This window comes from Microcaecilia unicolor, chromosome 13, assembly GCF_901765095.1.
Source record: "Microcaecilia unicolor chromosome 13, aMicUni1.1, whole genome shotgun sequence".
Taxonomy (NCBI): Eukaryota; Metazoa; Chordata; class Amphibia; order Gymnophiona; family Siphonopidae; genus Microcaecilia; species Microcaecilia unicolor.
The window spans coordinates 37,281,525-37,307,649 of NC_044043.1; the positions used below are offsets into that span (position 1 = coordinate 37,281,525).

Here is a 26,125-nt window from a genome sequence, read left to right on the forward strand (position 1 = left end):
CAGCATTCACAGTGCCAGAAGGGGTAGGAAAGAGAGTCATGGTCACTGCTTAAAGGTGACATATATTGGCTGAATTTAAGGCCCACAATTACAGGGTTCTGGATGGAGTCCTGATGAGTAGTCCTTGGCTCGTCACCCTCACTGTAAGACAGCGCAAAAAACATCTCTTGGTAGATGCACATGAAGGCTCAGGGTACCAAGTTTCCAGGCCTAGTTCCAATAAAGCTGGAAGCCCAAGGGAGAAGGAGGAGGAAACTGATATTCTGTTAATCCACATCTATATCACGTGATGAATTAAATAATTCAGTCTTTCGCTGATCTCACAGAACACATAGAACAGGCTGCCTTTGGTGATGGCCAAGTGGGTGCCTTTTTCCAGCCTATTCTATAAAGAGTGGAGGAGTGGCCTAGTGGTTAGGGTGGTGGACTCTGGTCCTGGGGAACTGAGCTCAATTCCCACTTCAGGCACAGGCAGCTCCTTGTGACTCTGGGCAAGTCACTTAACCCTCCATTGCCCCCAGGTACAAATAAGTACCTGTATATGTAAGCCGTATTGAGCCTGCCATGAGTGGGAAAGCGCAGGGTACAAATATAACAAAAATAAAAAATTATTTCACTTAACATACCGCCTCTATTTAGAACAAATTGAGGAGGTTTACAATCTGTAAAAGAATCAGAATGGAAAAAGGAATTCCATAATTTGACAGGATAAAACAACCAAACCAGAGGGCACTCAAACAGAAGAAAAGCAGCCTTACACCATTCACTGCAGTCTTCAAAATGTGGCATACATTGGCACCTATCTATCCTTATAAAGTATTAGGGGCAAAATGGCAAAATTTGTGGGTAGACCAGAGGTTCTTAACCCAGTCAAGATACCCACAATGAATGTGCATGAGATTAATTTGCATGCACTACCTCCGCTATATGCAAATCTATCTCATGAATATTCATGTGGACATCCTGACAACTTGAGTGTGTCCCCAATGACTGGGTTGAGAATCCCTGGGCTGGACTGAAGCCACAGGCAGAAGTTGTAAATGTTAATGCGTAAAATACGTGTTTTATAAACAATTGCGCCCCACCCAAACTCTGTTCCTGAACACACTACACCCAGGTCACATAAAAGTGCATGCCTACTTCTCACCACCTGTACTTTTACGTGCTCTTTACACATGTAAAAAGCATTTTATTTGAAAAATCCATTATAAAATTACACCCATAGGGTACACTGCAGGTGCATTATTATAGCAAAGTGATCAATCTTCTGCAGAAAGGATTGAAAAGAAAGGTCATGCATAGAGGATCTTCAGGAAAATCCGTCTGAGTCTGAGTGAACAGATTGAACTCCAGAGCACCTAATTACGAAGGACTAGACAGCCACATGTCCCTGTCTGCTAACAAAGAATTTATTGGACAGGCCGAGTGGCCATGCTGACTGCTGGGTGAAGTCTTCCAGTCCTTCAGTAAAGGCAGCACTCACACCCCCTTGGCAGAGGGTATCCTAGGTCATTACACAACAGCGATACCTAGTGGGCCAATGTAGGCCCCCTGACTGCAGGGCTCCAGAAGGAGCTCTGCATTCTGGCTGACTGTTGCTGCAATGACAGTACTAAAATTGGAAGGGTATGTAAAACAGAGGAAAACGTTGCAGGTAGCTGCAAATGAAGGCACATGGTACTGGAAGCCTTTCTGTTTCTGACTGAACTAAAAGGCCAAGGCAATAGAAGAAAACTGCCAGGCCCCCTTGGCCAACTTTGAGCCATGCACCCCCCCCCCCCCCCCGCCCCATGTAGTCCAGCATTTTTTCTCTTCCTTGCCCCTCCCCATCCCCATGTCAGTAACAACAAAAACCCTTTCTAGTACCAGACATATTATGAAGTAAACAAACCTTACTAAAAGTCACTCATGATCAAACTCGCACAACAAGGAGGCAACCCAGAAAAGGGCATCGTCATAAATACTTACTAGGAAAGCAACAAGCCAGATTACTACAGATCCTGTCTTAGAAACTCCAAGCTAACAGTACACCTGGCCTCAGTCACACATGCTGAACTCAGGCAGATCCTCACCGAGCACAGAATAAATTGTATTGCAACACCAGAGAGATAAATACAGTGAAGCATTTCCCCCTGTTCTGTGCAAAATAGTCAATGTCAATCCCAAAACCTGACATATTCCAGTCACTAAATTAAATTCTTGTTCTACATTTGTTGTCTGGCCATTTTATTTTTTCTTATTGCCTTGCTGTCAAGTCTCTGCTTCCTGCTTTCTTCAGTCATCTCTCAACTCTTGTTGTAGTGTCTCCTGTCCATTTGCCATTTCTTTTCTCTCCTCCTGTCTTCACTTCCTCTCCTATATCCACCTCAGACACTGATCTCTCACTTTTAGCTTTTTCTGTTTTTTGTTTTTTTTTTGCTGCTCTGTCCACTCAGATTTTTATCTTTCCTTCTCGCCATTCAATCCTCAATCTCCTTTTTTTTTTTTTACAGCATGTGCCTATAGCTTTCCACCTCCCTAACCACAACCCATCCATGCCCCCATCTCCATCCTTCCTCAGCTTCTCACTAATTCCCCCCTCTCCCATCTCCCTCATGTCCTATATCCAGTATCTCCTCCTCTATTCCATTCCCCATATCAATCTCTCCCCTTCTCTTCCCTTCCCCCTGCTCCATGTTCCTCTTCTCTTTCCTAGTTGCTCTGTAGTCCAGCATCTCCCCTCCTCGTCCCCAATTACCCCTGTAATCCAGCATCTCCCCTTTTCTTCTCCAGTTGCCCTGTAGTCTAGCATGCCCCCTTCTCGTCACTCTCCATGAGATGTCCAGCATTTCCTCTTCTCCCACCACCTGGGATGTCCAGCATCTCCCCTTCTCTTCACTCCCCCCACAGATGTCCACCATGTCCACTTCCCTTCCCCTCAACAAATGTGTAGCACTGAATGGTAGCGTTACGTGTCCTTGAACTTGAATATAGAATTTTCTGCGAGTCATTTTCTCCGTGATATGAAACACTTGTTCCGTCCCAAATAATAGTCCAGTTCAATACCAAGTTGAGTGTTCCTGCTCAGCATGGCAGTGGGGAGGCAAGGGCAGGTTAAAGGGCATTATTTGGAAATCTGCCTTCATTAACGAGAAAAAGGATGGACTTCCGAGGTCAGAAATGAACCTCTTAAATGGGCCCAGCAGAAGTAAAGTTTTCACTAGGCATGAGAGATTAAGATTTACATTTTAGCTTGTGGGTTTCTAATCAGTTTCAAGGGTAGAAACATCTGTACCACAGTGGAAGGCAGAAATCAACTGTCACCCAACCAAACCGCCCACAGTTTCAACAGAATCCCATGTCAGGAAAGAGAGGGGAGCACAAGTCACCACAGAAACTACTCCAATCACGTGAACAAGATCAGCACAGACTGAATGTAGCAGCAGTAATGCTTCACTGCTCAGTCTACTAACCATGTCTGCTTTCTCTATGGAGGAAAATGGGGAATCTAAACAAATCAAACCACATCTTATACAGTATTCCCTAGAACAAGAAAGGTCATGTCCACAATTACTTACCCAGTTTAGCATGGAATCAAGCGTCAGACTGAATTTCAGTAGAAAAATTTGTCTTTTTGGGTTTTGAGTTATGTCTTCTCCAGTGATGTCCTGCCAGTTTATCTTATCAGCTCTCCTCCACTGGGCGAGACACAATTCTTTCACAAAATTATCTGACAAGGAGCGTTGAAAAGGCCCTTCTTCCCCTTCAAGCATATTACTGGTATTTTCCATTACTTAAATCAAGGGCCCAGTATTTAAAAAAAGCTGAATTCCTAAATTTGGGCTCCTAAATGTGCATCCTATTTACCGCCAAACTTAGAAGCCTACACTTTCAGCTGAAGATTCATCTTAATTTAGGAGCTGAAAAGCTATGCTTTTAAAATTAGGACTGCCTTTCATCTGCCTAGATTTATGAGCCTAAAATTGAAAATGAGCACTAAGTGCTTAAGTTTTTTCCACCATTCTACATCTGCTTTAGCCACACACTAACCCCTGTCCCACCTCCCCACCATCCTGTATGGTCCAGCATTTTCCTTTCCTTCTCTCATTTCCAGCATCATCAAGAATACTATAATGCCTCTGTATCGCTCCATGGTGCGACCTCACCTTGAGTATTGCGTTTAGTTCTGGTCGCTGTATCTCAAAAAAAGATATAGCAGAATTAGAAAAGGTTCAAAGAGGACTGGTCAAAATGATAAAGGGGAGCTCCCATGGGCGTAGACTGGGGGGGGGCGAGGGGGGGCAATGCCCCCCCAAACGCAGGGCCGGCAACAGGCAGCTCTCCCTTCATCCCACCCTCTCCCCGTTCCTTCTCCTCCCCCCCGGCCCCCCCGTGAGCCGGCTCTCCTCCCTCCCTCCGTATCCGTCCCTCACCGACCTGATCTTCGAATCCTTTGCCTGCCCGCTAGGCGCTAGCGCTCTCTCCCCTGCTGGTTCACGCTTTAAAAATGGCCGCCGAGACTTTCAGAGGCGGCCTCGCGAGAAGTCTCGGCGGCCATTTTGAAGCGTGAACCGGCAGTGGAGAGTCAGCGCTAGCGGGCCGGGCAGGTGAAAAATTCGAAGATCGTTGGTGAGGGACGGATCCGGAGGGAGGGAGGAGAACTGGCTCGCGGGGGGGGGGGGGGGGAAGGAACGGGGAGAGGGCGGAATGAAGGGAGGGGAGAGGAGGGTCACTGCTGGACTAAGTGGATGGAGGGCAGGGGAAAGGAGGGCCACTGGGCATGGGGGCAGGGGAGAGGAGGGTCACTGCTGGACTGAGTGGATGGAGGGCAGGGGAAAAGAGGGCCACTGGGTATGGGGGCAGGGGAGAGGAGGGTCACTGCTGGACTGGGTGGATGGAGGGCAGGGGAAAGGAGGGCCACTGGGCATGGGGGCAGGGGAGAGGAGGGTCACTACTGGACTAAGTGGATGGAGGGCAGGGGAAAGGAGGGCCACTGGGTATGGGGGCAGGGGAGAGGAGGGTCACTACTAGACTGAGTGGATGGAGGGCAGGGGAAAAGAGGGCCACTGGGTATGGGGGCAGGGGAGAGGAGGGTCACTGCTGGACTGGGTGGATGGAGGGCAGGGGAAAGGAGGGCCACTGGGCATGGGGGCAGGGGAGAGGAGGGTCACTACTGGACTGAGTGGATGGAGGGCAGGGGAAAGGAGGGCCACTGGGTATGGGGGCAGGGGAGAGGAGGGTCACTGCTGGACTGAGTGGATGGAGGGCAGGGGAAAGGAGGGCCACTGGGCATGGGGGCAGGGGAGAGGAGGGTCACTACTGGACTGAGTGGATGGAGGGCAGGGGAAAGGAGGGCCACTGGGTATGGGGACAGGGAAGAGGAGGGTCACTGTTGGACTGGGTGGATGGAGGGCAGGGGAGAGAAAAGAAATGCTGGACATGGATGGAGGGGAGGAAAGAGTGAGGAAGGAGATGAGATGAGGGAAAAGGAAGAGAGGAGAAAAACTGCACATGGATGAAGAAAATAGGCAGAAGCTGAGGACCAGAAATGAAGAAGAAAGGAAGAAAGAAATAAATGGAAAGGAAGCCCTGGAAACGGAGTTAAGAGGACAGATAGCAGCAGAATCAGATACTGCACCAGCATGATCAGAAAAACAGTCACCAGACAACAAAGGTAGAAAAATATCATTTTATTTTCATTATAGTGTTTACAATATGCTCACTTTGAGAATCAGGTGCTCAACATTAAAAGTTTATATTTACTTATTTATACCCCCCCCCCCCCAGGCTCTCTCCCCGGCTATAGCCAGCTCTGCAATTTGGGGGGGGGGGGGGGGCGCAGAGGGGGACTGGGGGGAGAGCCTGTTGTTAAACATTTGCCAGCACACCACTGCCTGTCGCCAAACCCGCTGCCTCTCTGATTCAGTGGCTATCCATTGGCAAACGAACACTGGTTATTCCCAAAAAAGCCAGCTCTTGCTCCCTTCCTTCCTCCATATTAGCATAATTTGCATATACATATATGCAAATGAATATGCTAATATGCCCCGCCCCTTCCTTTGCCCCCCCAAATGAAACAGTCAAACTACGCCTATGGGAGCTCCTCTCATATGAGAAAATGCTAAAGAGGTTAGGGCTCTTCAGCTTGGAAAAGAGATGACTGAGGGGAGATATGATTGAGGTCTACAAAATGTATTTATTTATCAATGCATTTATACCCTACATTATCCCCACAAACATGCAGGCTCAATGTGGCTTACAAAACCAGAGAGAGAGTTCTCTGGGTGATATCAGAGACAAATTAGAAATGAAGAGCAAAATTGCAAGAAAGAAAAGACACTTTACATAGAGCAGGTCCAACCAGAATCCACGTTTGCATGCTTGCAGGGGTTATAGTCCTACATAGTTCTTGTAGAAAATATTTGTGCAAACAGATGCGTTTTTAGTGCCTTGCGAAAGAGAAGGTAGTCACTCAGACTGGTTATAGTTTGTCTCTGGGAAGTGCATTCCAGTTTTGCACACTGATGAATGGAAAGCTTGATGCCTGAATAGTGCCATGCTTACATCCTTTCCAGTTTGGGTAATGCAAGGTGAGATATAATCGCGATGTTGGGTCAGCATTTCTGGCAGGCAAGTCGATCATGGTCAGCATGTAATTTGCTACAACCCCATTGATGATTTTGTGTACCATGGTGCAAACCTTGAATACAATTCACTCCTTGATTGGAAGCCAGTGAAGTTTAGCAAGAAGAGGCTTTGCGCTATCGAACCAAGCTTTATTGAAAATAAGTCTTGCCGCTATATTTTGGCCAGTCTGCAATTTCCTCAAAAAATCCTGAGTGGTGTACAATGAGTACAAATGAATCGATGTTTTACTCTTTCAAAAAGTACAAAGACTAGAGGACACTCAATGACGTTACATGGAAATACTTTTGAAACAAATAGGAGAAAATATTTTTTCACTCAAAGAATAATTAAGCTCTGGCGCTCTTTGCAGGATGATGTTGTAACGGTGATTAGCCTATCTGGGTTTTAAAAAGGTTTGGGCACATTGCTGGAGGAAATGTCCATAGTTTGTTATTGAGACAGACATAGGGAAGCCACTGCTTGCCCTGGAATTGGTAGCATTGAATTTTTGTATTATTTGGGGTTTCTGCCAGGTACTTGTAATCTCGATTGGCCACTGCGGGAAACAGGATACTGGGGGGTAGATGGATCAGTATGGCTATTCCTATATTCACTTCCGTAGCCCCCCACCAACTGCCCAACATCTCCCCTTCCCCTCACTACTAGGTGACAAGCATCTCCTCTCTTCCTCCCAACTACCTCCTCCCCTAAACACTCCCTAAATTTAGGAGTTTAGTGAAATTTTGTGTATAAATTTAGGCACTCAGCTGTAGAAAGACAATTTTAAGAGCATAACTCTCAAAGTTAGGAGCATAAAAAGTTTCACTAACAGGCCCCAAGTTTTAATCCAGTGTTTCTGTGGTAAGCAGGAAAGAGAACCATCAGAGATGGTGTTCCATCGCTTTTACTTATCTCAGCATGCCATCCTGGAGCCCCCATCCTATCAAGATTAGGAAAACAACTTATCTCTTCCCTGTTCCCTAAACACCTTTATCATAGCATTATAGGTAACAGTCTGTAGAACGCTAAAGAGGGGGGTAAACTGCAAGAAGTGGCAGGTACAAGTCTGGCCACCTTGTTGGGTAGACTGAATGGACCATGCAAGTCTTTAAATGCCTTCAATCTCTTAGGTTTAGGCGAGGCAAAACCAGAGCGGTGTACAATGCATAAAATACAAATGACAAAAATCAAACAGTAAAAAAAAAAAAAAAAGAACTCCAACAAAATAAATTAGGGAGGGCACACAACAGAAGATAAGCAAACTGAAAGGGAGAGTTGCTTCACTCCAGAGTAGACAGCCAAGCTCTAGTTAGGCGCAGGGGCGTAGCTACTATGGCGCCACGGGGGCCTGGGCCCCCGTAGATTTGGCCCTGGACCCCCCTACCGACGACCCTCTCAACCCCCCTCCCGCCGCCAACCCGCTGTCAACCCCCCAACCCCTGCAAATCGCAAGGCTTCGTTCTGTTTCTGTGAGTCTGACGTCCTGCATGTTGTACATGCAGGACGTCAGACTCAGAAACAGAACGAAGGAAGAAGAGGACCTTGGCTGGCGGGGGTTGGGGTCCCCCGCCAGCAAAGGTAGGTGACGGCCACGGTGGGCGAGCGGGGGTCGAGAGGGTCGTCGGCATGGGGGGGTCAAAGTTGTTGGTGGTGGTGCTGGCGGCGACAATGGCGCAGGGGGGGGTCGGCAATGGCGCTGGGGGGGGGGTCAGCAGTGCTGGGGGGGGGCTAAAATGTGCCCCCTCACCTCAGGCTCTGGACCCCCCTCCCACCGGTCTGGCTACGACCCTGGTTAGGCGTGATGGAGAAAAACAGAAAGGCTTAGGAGAAAAAGAGGGCCTTCAACCTGAAACCGGGGAAAAGATTGCTCCGAGAGGAGCTCTGGGGGAAGAGCATTCCATAGGGATGGCAGAATGCAAAACAAATGCTGCATGGCGAGTGGACTCCAGGCCGGACAAGTGAACTAAGGATAGGGACAGACTGAAGGAAAGGAGAGAACGAAGAGGGCGGGAGTTTTTGAGACATTTGTTTCTGTCTGTAAGGAAAGGTTGACAGCATGGAACAGAAAGAAGCAAATAAATTCCCCGAAGAACTCTAGTTTTTACATTAATCCCAACGAACATTCAACAGATGCAACTGCAGCATTTGGTCTATGAAACAAGTTGCGATGTTTTAGCTTCTCCCCAAAACCGAGCCTGACTGGATTTCTAGGACAAGACGTGCCTACCTGCAGCACAGAAGAAACCCTTCTATGAATACCCACTAGTTTACACTTTCCACCACACAGAAGTGTTGTAAATTAATACAAGTTAACTATTACCAACAGCTTGGCAAATCCCATTTCAACCTCACTGTATGACGGATTGGAAGGTCTCTCTCTAACCTGGCACAGTCAGGAGCCGAATTCACAGAAATTATACAAATGACCCAGATATGGCAAAAGCTCCCAGAATGTCCCATTTATTTCACATTTCTCACTCTGGCCAGTCACTGAACACCACGTCTAGACAACATAAAACAGAAGCAACATAAGCGATGGTACGCATACTTCTCCATTAAGAGAGCACCGTGTCGCAGGCTCAGGCTCCGGCGGTGATTTTATGCCATCTCACCAACCTGCAGTCTTGTTGAACTACTGAAGGTGGTGTGGAAAATGGAGATGGATGCCAATTCCTACCTGGCAATTTTTTAAAGATTAATACCACTGGCAGATTCCAACTCCTAACTCCAGGTCAGTGGCACTAGAAGGCAGATAATCATATCACAGATAGGATGCTATGCTTCAGTGGACTAGGTAGGCCTCATGGGCCCTACCTGCCATTAGAATCTCACAAGTCAATTTTCAAAAAGTCTGTGTGTCTAATTTTAAAAAGTACAATCTTACCAGTCCATATTCATCTAGCAGTTAAATTAGACCCGGATATGCAATGCCAGACTATATCCAGGCACCAGCATTGAAAATTCAGGTCAAAGGTGATACCCAGAAGTTATGTGGGTATGGCCTAGAGAATGACACCGTCCCGTCTCCACCCCCGCCTTGTCCCCGCAGGCCCTGTCTCCGTTCCTGCCCCATCCCCACAGGTTCTGTCCCCGTCCCTGCCCCATCCTCATGGGCTCTGTCCTCATCTGCAGAAGCCTCAAACAATTATGATTTTATATTTAAATCTTTTTATTAAAGCATAAAAAAGAACAATATGCTGTGCAACTATTATGTATAAATTACAAAAAGAAAACATTAACAACAGTGAGCAGCGATAAAAATCCTCCTCACCACCACCCTACCCTTCCAACCCCAACAATAGCAAATTTCTACTACCCCAAGGAATCCTAATTCGCACTGTTAAAACGTCCAGGGGGTATTAAAATACAACCCGTTCTATACACCCTAGAGGGGAAAAATATGCCCTATGAAGCACTGTCATGGTTTTTTAATCTGTGGATAAATAAGAAGTCATCAACAATTTCAGGATTCAATCTAGCTCTCCTGTCGTCCACAGTCCCTCCTGCAATAGAAGACGTCTTCTACAGGATCCCCCATGCAAATTTTGCTAGCTGTGGCCAGCATGTTTCCTTGTCTTTCCCCCCCAAAAAAATCAAAATATTGTTGTCTGCATCACTCAAACATAAACAACAGTCCAGTTCATTAACAGGCTTCAACGTAGAAAACGACACAGGGGCAAAGTTTGCCCCCGTCCTCATGGGCTCTGTCCCCATTCCCGCCCCGTCCCCATGTCATTCTCTAGTATGGCCAATATAGCTAACCAAGCAAAGTTAGGACTGGCCAGGACAGTGAATGCTTCAGAGGCTCTGGAATGGTGACATCTAGTGGTTGATTTGGGAACTATGAGTTTAGGGATCCAGAAGGAGCCCAACTGCATGGCCCCCATTGCATGGCCTTGATGCGGTAAGCACTGTGTTAGAACACTGCACTTAGCTTCGCCACACAACATTGTAACACACACATTAAAACAATTGTTTTACTCCCAATGCAGTAAATTAATGGCATGCAAACTGCCTCAACGTTAGAAAGTGTGCACTGGCAGACAAAATAGTGCACACTGCTACAGTAATATTGATGCATAATGAGCAAATATTTCCCTTCCTGTGAGCAGGGATTGGCTCACTCACTGACAGGAAGTCCAGACAGGCCGGACTTCCTGATTCCCAACCCCTACCTCCCAAAATTTCCCTGGTAGCCCAAGTAGGCCTTGGACCCCTCCCCTGATCCCAAAATGTCAGGCCCTGGTGGCCCAAGTGGGCTCCTTCTCCCAACAGGTCCTGGTGCTCAAAGTAGGCCTTCCTACCACCCTTCGACACACAATTCCAAAGGCAGGCCCCCCAGAACCCATGATGCCCCTCTTCCCCCCAATCCACATTCACAAGCTGGGAGGCAGGAGTGATACCTACTTCCTCCTTCCTCCAGAACCTCCATCTTTCCTGACCCTTAGTGATGTATTGGAATGCACTACTAGGAGTCAATCAAATAAGCTGAATCCTAGTGGTGCATCCTGATGATCCACTAGGGGCCAGGCATTGCCATTTTGCAAGATGGCAACACCAGATGCAGGAGTCAATGAATGTCATTCCTGCCTCTCAGCTTTCGGAGGCGACTCAGTTGAGGAGACGAGTGGGAAGGGAGGTGAATGGGAATGAAGGAGAGTGGGGGGGGGGGGGGGGCTCTGGGAAGGAAGTTCACTTTGTGGGGTCAGGGGTTGGGAAGTGGGAGGTCCTGGAGAGAGGCCCACTTGGGCTACCAGGGCTTACTTTTGTGGGACTGTGGAGGAGGAGATAACGGGGTCTGGGCAGGGGCGGCTCAAGGCAATCTCTTGCCTAAGGTGAGGGATCAGCTATTGCTACTAACCGCCTACCGCCTTCTCTTCCCAACCCCGCAGCAGCAATAAGCCAAATGATAAACAAGGGGCCTATGAGACCCATGCGTGCCTCCAAGGCCCTGCCGGTCATGCCCCCTGTGACGTGAAAGTATGCATCAAAGGTGTATGACTGGCAGACCCTTGGAGGCACATGGGTCTCAGAGGCCCTGTGTTTATCATTCAACTTTTTACCACAATGGGAGTGGGGAGTGGCAGTGGCTGAAAGGTGGCTATTAGTGAGTTTTGGCTAGCCCAGAATGAAGTGAAGAAAACACTGCTGGAGTAGATGAGGGCACTTCATGCTGCTCTAAAAACACTGCCACCTGAAGCAATCGCCTCACTTGGACTAGCAGCAATCTTGAGTGATCTGAGGTGAACTGCTGCACTTCATCTCACACCACCTTCTGCTCCTGTGCTGCATCTTCACGCCAGCCTTAGCTGGTATAAAGATTCAGTGGTATAAAATAAGATGCACTAGATTTAATGTAGTTCGTTACATCTAAAGCAATTTGCATGCATTCTGTATGCCCACTGCGCTACCTTTTAGCACAGTGGTTTTATACCGATTTACACACACTCATTTTTCTTCTGGGAATATCAAGAGTAAACTGCAGCATTAAGGGTGGTACAAACAGTGATGGAATTCAAAAACAAGTGGGATAAACACCCCGTGACCCTGGGCAAGTCACTTAACCACACTTAACCCTCCATAGTCCCAGGTACAACACTGAGGGGTCCTTTTACTAAAGTGCGCCAAAAAGTGGCCTGCGCTGGTCTAGACGAGTGTATTGCATGCGCACAGGTTCATTTTTCAGTGCACCTGCAAAAAAGGCCTCTTTTTTTGGGGGGGGGGGGGGATGAAAATGGACGTGTGGCAAAATGAAAATTGGCGCACGTCCATTTTGGGCCTGAGACCTTACCGCTAACACGTTAATCGGGCGGTAATCATCAGAGCACGTACAATGCTGATTACTGCCTGGTTAGCGCCGCGCGCTGGAAAATTTTCAGAGTGAATAAAGAATGAAATTACCGCCCCGAACTGGCATGTGTTGGGCATGCGAAGGCGCTACACAGCTTAGTAAAAGGGCCCCTTAGATTGTGAGCCCACTAGGGACAGAGAAAGTTATCTCCATATCTGTAAACCGATTTGACTGTACCACAGAAAGGCAGTGTATCAAATACACACCCTTACAGAAGATCTCTGTATTGAAAAAGGATAGAATCAAAGCAAAAAACTTAAATGACCTGCATGGAGAGGAAAGGTACAACTCTGGCCCCCTTTCTGGGCAGACTGGATGAACTATACAGATCTTTATCTACCGTCATTTGCTATGTCACAATGTTCATTTTCAAAGCACATACTGCTTTGAAAATCAGCCTCTTAGTATGTTGGAAGGGGGGGGGAACCCTTGGGTAGCTGCAAATGAAAGCTCAGAATGCCAGATCCCAGCCAGGTTTCAATTCTGCTGCAAGTACAAAGGAGCGGGAGGAAAATTCAATGTTTATTTGGTTTTCCAATACCTGGAGACACTCAATAAAAACCCAAGCTGTGTCCTCATTCTGAAATATGTCTTAATGAAATAAACCTGAGATGCCTTCTAGCTGTATCACTGATGCAGCAATTAAGGTGTGTTAGAATCTCAGACTCCTGCAAAGCAAAATTCACCGATGCACTTAAAGCAGGCGTGCTAGGAAAAACACACAATCTAGACGTGTTTGCTTATTTTGACTTGCAGACTAAGAACCCAAGAACGCAACTGCCCTTCTTACAATTTTTTGCTCTAATCATTACTGAAATTACCAAGAAGAGAGTTGAAGGCTCTCGCTGCTGCTTCACTGATCCTCCTATAAAGGTAAGGGTGTGGTAATGCAAGTGCCTGTTTTTAATGCGCTGGCGTTCTTAGCGCGCATTAAAAATAGGCGCGCGCTAAATGCTAATGACACCGATGTATTCCTATGGGCGTCTTTAGCATTTAGTGCGTGCCTATTTTTAACGTGCTCTAAAAACACCAGTGCACTTAATTAAAAGACCCCCCCCCCCCCCCCCGATATGGTGCCTTTCTGTGGTACAACCAAACCGGTTTACATATTACATGCAGGTACTTTCTCTGTACCTAGTAGGCTCACGATCTAAGTTTTGTACCTGGGGAAATGGAGGGTTAAGTGACTTGCCCAAGGTCACAAGAAGTGGGCTGTGGTCAATGAATGTGCAGAACACATATTGTAGTACAAACAGATAACCATTTAACAGATGCCTTGACCTTTGCAAAACTAAATTCTAGAGCTAGCTGATTTATCCACTTGTGATTTTAGTCTTCAGTATTGACCAGAACAAGCAAATATAGATGTAGATTTACTCTACTGAAGGATATATGAGGGAAATGCATCAAATACCCGATTTAGAGTTCCAGAAGGACGCGAAGCATTATGTAAATCAGTTTTAGCAGGAGTGGTCACTTCTAAGGAAGTATCTACAGAAGTGTTTCTTCATGTTGACATTATTAATCTGAAGGATGACAACTTACCATCTTTAAGCAAATTAGATCCACAAAAAAGGCAACCAGGGGACCCTCCTATTTAAGGTTTGAAAGGTGAAAAACTCCTACCAACCTCATCCATACCTTTTCAGCACCCTGAAGTGACTTTTTCTTATTATAAGAATGGAATCATTTTGGCACTGCAAGATGATTTACTACATCAAATCACCTCATCACCCAAATCCAGAGAAAACCCAGCTGGTATTACCCACAACAGTTTCAAGCACGCGTTTTGAAATGTCTACATAATAACATTTAGGAATTGGCCAAACAATTGCGTTAATAAAGACCAGATTCTGCAGGCCTTGGTTTCCTCAAGATCTGAACGGTATTAAAACATTGCGGGACATGCATTGCCTATGACAGCCACTCCTCTGTCACCCTTAAGAGACATCTCTGCAATCCTCAGAAGCTTAGCTGAAATTGGGTGGCGGAGCAGTTGGGGGGAAGAGGGGGTGGTGGTTGGGAGGCGAGGATAGGGGAGGGCAGACTTATACGGTCTGTAACAGAGCCGGTGATGGGAGGCGGGACTGGTGGTTGGGAGGCGGGAAATACTGCTGGGCAGACTTATATGGTCTGTGCCCTGAAAAGGACAGGTACAAATTCAAGGTAAGGTATACACATATGAGTTTGTCATGGGCAGACTGGATGGACCATGCAGGTCTTTTTCTGCCGTCATCTACTATGTTACTATGTCACTAGTGGACACAGATCACTTCACAAGATATGCACAAGCACGTCCAACAAAAGATCAAAAAGCTAATGCATGGCTGAAGTACTCTGGGAAAAGCACTTTGTTCATTATGACTTCCTGTCCAAATCCACTTAGATCAGGGCTGAAATTCTGAAAGTCATGTACTTAAAGCAGGGATGCATAACCTTTGTCCTCAAGGGCCATAACTAAGTCAGGTTTTAGGATATTTCAAGATTCAACCAATGTGCATGAGATCTGTTTACATGCACACAGGACCATTCCAAGGGCACAAGGCTGATGGGGGCACAAAAATCATTCCCCCTTCATTGTCTCCTCTGCTTGGTCGCAGTGCATTTGGGACTAGATTCAGTAAACGTGTGCCTAAAAAAAAACTCAGCACGGAGCGTTATTCTATAAATGGCATTCCGAGCTGCGCACTGTTTGTAACAAAGCACTTAGAACCAATTTCTGTGCCAAACATTGAGAGTGATGATTTGCACCAACTGAAACCTGGTGTAAATCCTGGTACGTAAGTTAAGCGTGGATCCCCCGGTATGCAGTAATACTGCGTGCATCTTTCGTATATGCATCTGACCTGCCCACACCCCTCCCATGGCTACGCCCCCTTTCAAGTTGTACGCTATAAAGTTTGTGAATGGATTTTTATAGAATAGCGCTTACAAGATACACACACAAATCCACATTATTGCCAATTAATGCCAATTGATTGCTAGTATCCAATTATTGGTGGCAATTGGCAAACTCAGGAAAAGTGCCCCTGACGGACAGCCAAGTGAAGTTCTCATGAATGACAGAAAGATAGAGGCAGCTCAGTATCCTCAGACGATCAAATTTTCTGATATATATGTCACCATGGCCTTGTCTCAGAATGGTCAGTGTAGTGAGGAGGTACCTTGATCTGTAGACACCTACCACAGTCACCCAGACCTTAGGTACCCCTGAGAATACCCTACCTCAAGAAACTAAAAAGGAAGGGGAAAAAAGCAGGATTGGAGAAGATGTAACTGTAGGCAGACATCCAAACCCTTGCCAGTAAAGAAGGAGAATAATCTCATTTTGGAATTTGAATCCGTGCTGGACACTGAACCCACTTAGTGGTTTGCAACCCGAAGTGACAGAATCTGAAATGGCTCCCATTCGCAGATCAGAGCAAAAGATAAAATCCATCCTAAAAGTCTGCTATGATCAGCTTAAGCAATCTACCAATTTGCCCATAAAAGACAAACTTAAAGGGCCAGATTCTGACACTGAAAATTCAGTGCTCAACACTATTCTATAAAAGGCACTTCAGGATGAGCTTTCTATAGAATAGCGTTGAGCACTAAATCTGGCGCTCAACTTTGGGCGCAAAGACTTGCACTGGTATAAATCCTGGTGCGCAAATTGGGCTATTCTGTAACACTGTGCACCATCTTTTGTAAACGCCCCTGAACCGCCCATGCTCCTTCCATGGTCACACCCCCTTCTGAGGTGCCCATTGTTACAGAATAGCATATAGCCAGATCAGGGCCCAAATAATAATTAGTGCCAATTAAGTGCTTGTTAGCTCCAATAATTAAATCATTGGAGCCCTTTAATTATTTTGGGTGCCGATCTAGGATCCATGCCAGACTTTTTTGGTGACCTGAATCCAGGGGAAAATGTGCACTGGGGTAACCTGATAAGAGATCATAGTTATTCATAAATAACTTTGCATACTCACTTAATGACGGGTGATATTTATTGATTTTCTGATGTTGTATTAGGTAGTATGTATAAGGTATTTTATTAAAAAAAAACCATAGTAGAGGGCAGTGGCGTAGCTACGTGGGGCCTAGGACCCGTAGATTTGGCCCTGGACCCCCCTGCCGATGACCCTCTCGACCCCCCCTCCCGCCGCCAACCCGCTGTCGCCGTCGCCTGCCTTTGCTGGCGGGGGACCCCAATCCCCGCCAGCCGAGGTCCTCTTCTTCCCGCAAAAGGCTTCCTTCTGTTTCTGACGTCCTGCACGTGCAGGACGTCAGAAACAGAAGGAAGCCTTTTGCGGGAAGAAGAGGACCTCGGCTGACGGGGGTTGGGGCCCCCCGCCAGCAAAAGTAGGTGATGGCGGGAGGGGGGTTGAGAGGGTCGGCGGCGGGGGGGGGGGGGGGGCTAAAATGTGTCCCCTCATCTCAGGCTGTGGACCCCCCTCCCACCGAAGTCTGGCTACATACCTGGTAGAGGGCTCTCTAATGAGAGGATCCAGGTAGGGCAGTAGCAGGATGGACTCTGAACTGTTTCCCCTAGACATTTAGGATTTAAAACTGGATTTTTACACCTGAGAAATGCTATGAAGAACTATATGCAGGGCATTAATCTTTTTAATTTTGGTTAGCGATAGTGAAGTAAGAATCTATTATTTAACGTATGTACAATCTCCAATCCAATCTGATCTAAAGCTTGCAGATGCATTATAGCATCACCAAAGTCCGAGGAGGGCAGTTTGCAGTCAAAGCCTACGGTCTGTGAATGATAAACAGGACAATAAAGTTACCTGAAGTGAAACAGCAATGGTAGAACCAGTCAGCACTCGTAGTCTCTCGGTTCTTGCCCAATCCTAAACTGAAATGGATTAATGAGAGAGAGGAGCATTTCCTCCAATCAGAAGGGAGGAAACAGTAGTGAGGAAGAGGAGAGTGAGCTGAGACATGAATAATAGGGCACACTATTACACAGTAGTGTGCACTATTGGTAACACTGTCCACAAAATAAACAGTCAAATTATTGTCTGTGATGCACTTCTTTCCTCCGGGGCTTCTTCACATGTTCTCATAGTTACAATTAAAAGCCAGTGCTGGTTTATGAAAACAGATCTGTCTCCAATCAAGCTATATGATCCGGTCCGTTTATACTTCCTATCACCAAAATGTATTCTGACACACTAATGCGTCTCTGTGAATGACCTACTTATATCAAGCCATCTTCACACTGCAAAACTGAGTTGGTCCCATCAAGGGTGTTGAGGCCTTGGAGCAGAACTGTGAACCAGGGACCAGCGAGGGAAAAAAAAGATCCTGCAATAGAAGATTATGGGAAGAATCCGCAGGGCTCTCAGCATCTAGGGAAACATCAATACGCAGCACTAATGGGTCGAGGGATCGGTTTTATGTGGCTGCACTACATTTACAAAATAAGAACAAGAATCAGCTTGTCTGCTTTCTAAAAGAAAGCAAGAAGGGGCTGCCTGGTACTTTATGGCTTAGAAAGCCGAGGCTTACCTTGGTTAAAGGCTGCCTTTTTTTGCACAGTTCAGTTACCGTTTGCGTGATCAGGATGAAAAATTCACAATCCTAATTCCTGGCCCCTGGTGCCTATGGCAACTGGTGTTCATCTCCTTGGAAACTAATCTCGTGGTATTTGAACAATGCACCGAGGGCCTTTTAATCTGCCAAACACGACATGTCTTTATTCCAGGCAAAAACAGCAGCCTGAAAATGCCTTAATTCACTCTGTGCACTGGAGATCCAAAGCTGGGGAGAAAGAAACGGTTCCCTTCATATTCAGCAGGCCCTGCTGCTAATTAATTACACCTTCTTCCCTTCACTAGAATATGTTCATTAGGCCAAGCTCGAGAAAACTTTATGAAGAAAACCCTTTTGATCTGTCCTATCTGGTGTAACAATTATTTCATTAAGGGTTGTAGCTCATAAAATGTGACAGTTCCAACGAGCTGGTATTTGGACTGGGAAAATCCTCCTACAGCATGGGTGGGCAAGCTTTTTCTTTTTACACAAACCATTTTATTTTTGGTTCTTGTGTGTAGCAGGGGCTCCCTCAGAGCCTATATCCAGAAATTGAGGGGGAGGGGGGGGGGGTTGTGTCGGTCCTCAAGCTCCAGTGACCAGGGAACGGTCCTCTGTGATTCTCTGCCTGGGAAAAGGGGAGGCATGAGTGAAAATTGTTTAAACCCTAAAGCCATATACTAACCATACAGGAAGAGATGGGAACCTAAAAACTGACAGATATCTCTTGGACCCAATTTATTACGACTTTTTTATCATTCTATATGGAGAAAATACCTAACACATCAAGGCCTGTGTGTGACCATTTAAAAATTTCATTTGCCTTTTGAAAGCTTCATTCACATCTCAGAATAATTGGCTGGGGAAAGCAGGGACACAATGCAACAAGGTAGTTGGTCCAGGGTTTTGTTTTTAAACCAGCCCAGCCCATCTCTTTCTTTCACCTCCCCTTACTGACACTGTCAGCCTCAAGGATCCCTGCAGCCCACCTTGCAGTATTATTTATTAGGATTTATTTACCGCCTTTTTGAAGGAATTCACTCAAGGCGATGTACAGTAAGAATAGATCAAACATGAGCAATAGGCAATTACAGCAGTAAAAATATTCAAGTAACAATACAAAATATGGCATGGTATACTACTTGCAAGGAGTGGCCTAGTGGTTAGAGCACCGGTCTGGCAATCCAGAGGTGGCCGGTTCAAATCCCGTTGCTGCTCCTTGTGGTCTTGGGCAAGTCACTTAACCCTCCATTGCCTCAGGTACAAACTTAGATTGTGAGCCCTCCTGGGACACAGAAATATCCAATGTAAATAACCTTGAGCTACTACTGAAAAAGGTGTGAGCAAAATCTAAATAAATAAATTCGTAATAGAACATTATAATTGGTAGTGAAGGGTAAGGCAAAGTTGTAACATATAGATGAGTAAGAAAGTAGGAAGAATTTGAAAGTAAGGTGACTGATTTGAAGAAATTTGCACATGAGGTCAGACAGATGGTTAAATATTTTAGGCTAGGAGTGGATAAACATGTCCCACTGCAGTATGTGCAGCCTGAGTCAATGCTTGTGTGTGTGAGTGAGACTAACAAGTTAGTTACTTCTTCCATTAAAGGCTTGGTTGTACAGCCAAGCTTTCACCTGCTTCCTGAAGTAGAGGTAGTCTTGTGTTAAGCGAAGCCTTTCAGGCAATGCATTCCAGAGTGTGGGGGCTACTCCGGAGAAGGCTCGCTTGCAGGTATCACATCGTGTAATGTCTTTTGGAGAGGGTGCCATTGGTGGTGTGTGGAGGATCATCCTATTCTTCAGATACTTGGGGCCATTTCCTTTCAGGGCCCTGAAGATCAGCCATAGAATGAAAACTAAATGTGGAGCCTCTGAGCCGCTGCAGGGCTCAAGGTCCTGCTGCATTGCCATCCCCTTCTTTGGCACATACTTCTCATGTATTAAAAACACAACTTAGTTTTCACTTTCATCTTCCTTTTCGTTTCTTCAGCAGCAGCACAATTTAGCCTCTCCCTGAACTTCTGGAAATCTATCTGTGCTCCAGGGGTGCTATTTTTGGCCAAGTAAATTGTCCCTAGGTGGATTAGGACATTAGTTTGGGAACGGTTACTTTCTTCTCTCAATTGCGCTCAGTGTTGGGGTTGTATTCCTGCTAGCTGAGGAACTAGAAAGGCATTTCACCTTGTTGTAAACCTTGGACTGTGTTCCCAAGTTAATGCCTCTGATAATGGAGGCATCTAGCTCTAAAGATTTTCTGTTTTGAGATTTTTTTTTAAGTGCTTTGGGGATGTCTTTTGCACTGAGTAATTCCCTTCATCTCCAGCTCCATCACAAATTTCATTTCATGAGCATCATAACGTTTGTGCAGCATAAGAATTTTGTAGGGGCAACGATTAGGATGGCGGCTGCCTCTATGTCACAGCTCGTAATCTATCTGAGCCCACTTGTAACTCATCTATTTTGAGGTTGTTTTAGTCTAAGCGGCAGTGAAAGTAAATTGTCTGGATGCTATAAAGTCTTGGAGTGTTGTTCAAAATACTAGATCAAAGTACTTAAGTAAAAGTAAAAATAACTGTACATTTTAATATTTAATTAAAAGTAAAAATCACAGGGAAGAACACATAAAAATTTTTTACTTAAGTCAAAGTAAAAAACAAATTATTGCCTAATACTTGAGTAAAAAGTAAAAGTACCACAACTACAATGAATGTTAATGTTTTTATCTTAACTGTATTGCTCTACAATTTAATCCTTTTTGCTTTTAGTAGAACTAAATGTTTGAAAATGACTGTCACTCGTATGAATGTGCTTGTGAGTCTGCAGGTTATGATCAAGGGAATCTCTGAAACACTTGACTTCCATCAAGCAAAGAATACTTTATCATCATTATTGTCATTATCAGCAGCATTAGAAGTAGTGCTGTCTAATTCATCACTTGAATCTTCATCTTTACATCTTCATCATCATGCTGTCCAATTACAAACTTGGAATCATTGTCTGTTGTTGTTCTAACAATTTTTCGTCTGATGACAAATATTTTTGAGAAAGTCAAATGTGTGAGAACCCTTCAGTCTTAAGGCCAGACAAGGAGACTTCCTCCCTAAAGACTCTCATCAATCCCCTGGACAATTACCCCAATGTAAAATTTCTCATGGGATGATGAGCAGTCTGTTGTGGTAAAGACATATGTCTGTTCACCAAAACTTGCTACCAGCTTCAGCTTCATCTCCGCTTTAAAGTGACCCAACTCATCACTGTTCTGGTTTGGCAGGAGACCAGTAACCAGTTCAACAAACACAGGCAACTCCACTGTTCTTATAGGTTATACTCACCAAACAGCAAAATTTGAGATGAGATGATCCACTGTTTGTGTGACAAGGTTTGCAGTAGCAAACTCCTGTTCTCAGTTTGGCTGTTTCATTTGGTTTAATGAGAAATTGCCATTTACATCTCCCTTCCATTTTTACTTTTAACTGCAAGCATCAGATGTAACTGAGTAAAAGTAGTACAAATTGGCAAAATTCTTACTTTAGTAAAAGTAACAAATGTTATCCTGTACTTCTTTACAAGTAAAAGTAACTGCCTGGAAGTCCCTTGATATACAGCCAACTCCAGTTTGATGGTATTTGAATTATGATTGTGGATGTATTTTGTATTCTGCCCAGAATACTAGAAGGTGCAGATTAGAAATCATTTACATAAACAAATAACATTTTTGTTACGGAGCTTATCCCTCATTATAAAAGTATATACAATATCAAGCAGGGGGTTTCTAGTGCTCTATTTTAGAATATACCCTAGCAGGATTGTATTTCAGTCACTGACCCTGTCTCTTTAAAGCAACACAGTTCCCTTCTCTCTTGTAGGCTTCATTTTTATTATACAAATTCAGATTCCTCTTGGTTTGCCTCAGTTTCATTACCCAACTCCTTAAAATATCACAAACAAAATAGCTGTTTTTCTACTCCTGTTTCTAGCACCTCTGTTATAGGCGGCCCTGCCTTCCTGTACAATACAATCAGTGGCCACCTGCCCTGCATGTTTCCCTTACAACTAGGACCAATCATGAAAGAGTGAGAAATCTGAATACTAACAGTGAGCCAGGTGAAATCCTGCCAGTGCTGATAGTCTAAATGTTATGACAGCTCAGCAACAATTCAATCAGGCGACCTGCTGATCTGACTCCCGACTGCAGTTGTGTAGGCTGCCAAGGTTTAGACTGGATCCAATTTTCAAGAGAACTTGTTGGAAACCCAAGTGCCAATTCTGGGGCTTGTGGAGAAGTCTTAGTATCAGCACTTTCTGCCTCCTCCTCAGCTGCAAAAAAATTTTTTTTTAAAAGAGCCAAGAATGCATTCCAGCAGAGGTGGAGGAGGGAAACATCCACCTGTACATCAGGAATCCCCACACTAGTACCAGGCCAAGTGTTTTAGGCATCATAGGCAAGCTTTATGCTCCTTTCAATTAACTTTAAAGCCTCTAACCCCCACCCCACCCCAGAGATCTGTCCTTGGACCCCTTCTCTTCTCAATCTACACCTCTTCCCTGGGCTCCCTGATCTCATCTCATGGTTTCCAGTATCATCTCTATGTTGATGACACCCAGCTGTATCTCTCCACACCAGACATCACCGCGGAGAGCCAGGCAAAGGTATCAGCCTGCTTATCCGACATTGCTGCCTGGATGTCCAACCGCTACCTGAAACTGAACATGTCCAAGACCGAGCTCATCGTCTTTCCACCAAAACCCACTTCTCCTCTTCCTCCACTTTCTATCTCAGTTGATAACACCGTCATCCTCCTGTCTCATCTGCCCGCAACCTCGGAAGTCATCTTTGATTCCTCCCTCTCCTTCTCTGCACATATCCAGCAGATAGCCAAGACCTGTCTCTTCTTCCTCTTTAACATCAGCAAAATTCGCCCTTTCCTCTCTGAACACACCACCCGAACTCTCGTCCACGTTCTCATTACCTCTCTCCTGGACTACTGCAACTTACTCCTCACCGGCCTCCCACTTAGCCATCTCTCCCCCCTTCAATCTGTTCAGAACTCTGCTGCACGTCTTATATTCCGCCAGAACCGATATACTCATATCACCCCTCTCCTCAGGTCACTTCACTGGCTTCCAATCAGATACCGCATTCAATTCAAGCTTCTCCTTCTTACCTACAAATGCACTCAATCTGCTGCCCCTCACTACCTCTCTACCCTCATCTCCCCTTACGTTCCCGCCCGAAACCTCCGTTCACAGGACAAATCCCTCCTCTCAGTACCCTTCTCCACCACCGCCAACTCCAGGCTCCGCTCATTCTACCTCGCCTCACCCTATGCTTGGAACAACCTTCCTGAGCCCTTACGCCAAGCCCCCTCCCTGCCCATCTTCAAGTCTTTGCTTAAAGCTCACCTCTTCAATGCTGCGTTCGGCACCTAACTCCTACCGTTCAGGAAATCCAGACTGCCCCAATTTGACTGCCCCTATCGGACTGACTGTTCACTTGTCTTTTAGATTGTAAGCTCTTTGAGCAAGGACTGTCCCTCTATGTTAAATTGTACAGCGCTGCGTAACCCTAGTAGCGCTTTAGAAATGTTAAGTAGTAGTAGTAGGAACTAGAGGCTGACCAAAACCAGCAGTTCTGGTTACGGCCGAAACAGAATCCACTGCAAAATCCATGGCTCGGTTTCGGACAGAACCGGAACCTGGCCCTGCCCCCCCCTCCCCAATGCCACCACCTCCACTGCAGGCCAGCCTTGCCCCATCCCCCAACAGAAAACACGCCCCCTCCTCCCGGACCACCCATCACTCTGCCCTCCTTTCCCTGCCTCTCCACGGTAGGCCCAGCTGTCATTCTTTCAACATGAAGGAAGAGGGCAGGAGCAATTTGGGATGTTCCAGCCTCAAAGACACAACTACACTACCGGCCCTGGGAAGGCGGAGTGGTAGGCAGCCCAGGGGGGGGGGGGGGGGGTGCAATGTGCTTTCAGTTGGGGGGGGGGGGGGGGTTGAGGGAGGCTGGCTTGCAGTGACGGGGTTTAGGGCTACAGTTTCGACTTTCTGGCAAAAATACACAACCATTTTCAGTGGAAACCTGAACCTGGATTTTGGGTCGGTTTTGGTGCCAAAACCAAAACTTGCCTGGCCTCTACCCCTAACCTGGAAAATTTGATAATCAAACTAACAATCATGATTACTCCAACTGAAGCCTTCCCAGAATGAGCTTGTAAAAATGCATAACTTAACATTATATATATATATATATATACATATACACACACACACATATATATATATATATATATATATATATATATAAAATATAGGCTAATAGTTAACACTTGATGTTATCAGGTCAATACCAAAAGCCAGCAGCGAATACAATTTTTAAAACGTTGGCTACAGCATTTTAAAAAGTCCGTATTATCAGTGCCACTATCGGAACAGGTGGCTGCGCTGAATATACGTATAATGTCGGTCACCACTCTAGGCTATAAAGGCAATTTTATTAATTTGTGCCTATGGGTAGGCGCCAAACACTTGTGTACGTTACAGAACACTAGCATGCACACGGGTAAGGAGTGCCACTAACTGCCATTTTCCTGTATATGTACTAGCCACGATTCTACAAAATACACACATATTCACGTTAGTGCAAAAGTGAAAGGAGGGCATTCACGCTGGGCACACCATGGGTGGCTCTACTGGATACGTGTAAGTTACAAGGGACACAGTGCTGACATAGTTGTGAACACTTATGGCAGCTACAGACATGGTGTAAACGATCGTGGCTATATGTTTGTGTGTAAGTGGCGCCTTACTCTCATATTATAATACCACCGATCTGCTAACGGGTTTAATTTAAGACTGCTTCTCTGCAGGCCTAGACTGAACCACTTGAATATCGCCGCTATAGGTTTGGTCCACCCCAACTGCCCTGTCATCAGCCAGATAGAGGAATTTTTGCTGGCACTATCCAGATAGTGAGTGCAGCTGAAGATTCAGGGATAGCGGACATGTACGTTTAGCGGCAGTCATGTGCAATGTAATTCTATAAAGGCACTAGGAAATAGGGCTGTGCTGAATATTTGTATTTGATTTGACTCCAAATAGTGCCCTGAATACATTATTTGTATTCAACCGAATAGCAATTTAAATTCGAATACAAATAATCCAGGACTCTACTGTGCTAAATCCCAGTGCCGTAGTGAGGGCGGCTGACACCCGGGGCGGGTCGCCGCTGCGCACCCCCCCCCCCCCCCGGGTGCAGCACGGCATCCCCCCTCGGCGCGCACCCTCCCCCCCCCCCAGCGCATTCTTACTTGAATTAGGAAGCGAGGGGCGGGCAAGAGGGCCGATCCGCCCCCGAATGCACGTCGCTGGGAGCTGCGTCCGCTCTGCTGTTTCCCTGCTATCTCTGCCCCGGAACAGGAAGTAACTGTTCCGGGGCACAGAGAGCAGGGAACCAGCGGACCAGACACCACCCCCCCCAGCGGCGTGCACCCGGGGCGGACTGCCCCCCCTTCCTACGCCACTGCTAAATCCTACTGAAATAAATACTTGATCTCCTATTTCACGTTGCTTCTATTATTATTTATGTTAAAGCTCAATGCCCATTATTCATATTCAGTGGGAAAGTAAAATATGCTATTCAGTACACCTCTACTAGGAAAGCACCTATTTGAAGCGTATTCTATAACATTTCAAATTAAGTTTATTTGATATACCATCCTTTAGTCAGACCATCAAGATGGTTTACATAGTAGCAATTAAAATAAGCCTTACTTATTAAAAGATTATATAAAAACAAGGACAGAAAAAGAAAAGGAATGAAAAGCGTTACAATCCGTAAAGAATAAAAGAAAAAGTGTGTTTATCAACTCAGGATACCGGTAGCTACACACAACGTCAGGACTGTGTTATACATATTAACAGCTAATTTAGGGGCCCTTTTACTAAAGGGTTGCCACATGGCAACCCGGAACTATCGCCGGCCCAACGTGGCCACCAGAGGCAGTTCTGCCTCGAGTGCGCATCACTTCTGGCGCTACGGAAAATAATTATGTAATTTCTATCACAGTGCTAACCTAGTGATGCTGCCTGGTTACCACTGGGTTACCGCATGATCACGGGGTAAGAATAA

At 45.8% G+C, this 26,125-nt stretch overlaps 1 protein-coding gene across 7 annotated transcripts in view; it reads right to left on the minus strand.

Moving 5' to 3' along the window:
• The window catches only part of GTF2IRD1 (GTF2I repeat domain containing 1), a 219,690-nt gene that overhangs the window by 162,031 nt on the left and 31,534 nt on the right, over positions 1-26,125 (minus strand). The window contains exon 1 of one of the 7 annotated variants that reach the window (XM_030185781.1): positions 17,242-17,302. The exons of the other annotated variants lie outside the window; for them this stretch is intronic. The gene's annotated coding sequence lies outside the window, so the exon portion shown is untranslated. Of the gene's footprint in view, positions 1-17,241; positions 17,303-26,125 lie in introns of those variants that run through there. 7 annotated transcript variants of the gene reach the window in all.